The following is a 296-nucleotide window of genomic DNA, read 5'->3' as shown; positions in this document are numbered from 1 at the left end:
AGAAGGAGTGGGGCGGGGGCGCGAGAGGCCTGTTTGCCAAGTCTTCGGTTGTCAGTCTTGTGTCACGCGGTGTCGTGTTCAAGTAGGAGTGTGTGACAGTTGTTTGTGAGACAGTAACGTCAGTGGGGGGGAAGCCCTTAGCCTGGTCAGCCAGGTGGTGCTTTGGTGGGGTTAACGACGTAACGCATTTGAGTTTTGTGGCTCAAGTTGTTCAGGTGTAAACGAGGTCGTGTTTTAAATCTGTTTCGGCGTGGTACAGGAATAACCCTTTTTCGGTGATCATGTTTTTTAACTGA

The sequence above is a fragment of the Fulmarus glacialis genome, unplaced genomic scaffold (genome assembly GCF_000690835.1).
Source record: "Fulmarus glacialis isolate BGI_N327 unplaced genomic scaffold, ASM69083v1 scaffold12259, whole genome shotgun sequence".
In the NCBI taxonomy this organism is placed as follows: Eukaryota; Metazoa; Chordata; class Aves; order Procellariiformes; family Procellariidae; genus Fulmarus; species Fulmarus glacialis.
The sequence above is the reverse complement of the archived record's forward strand: the minus strand, read 5'-3'. Positions refer to the sequence as shown.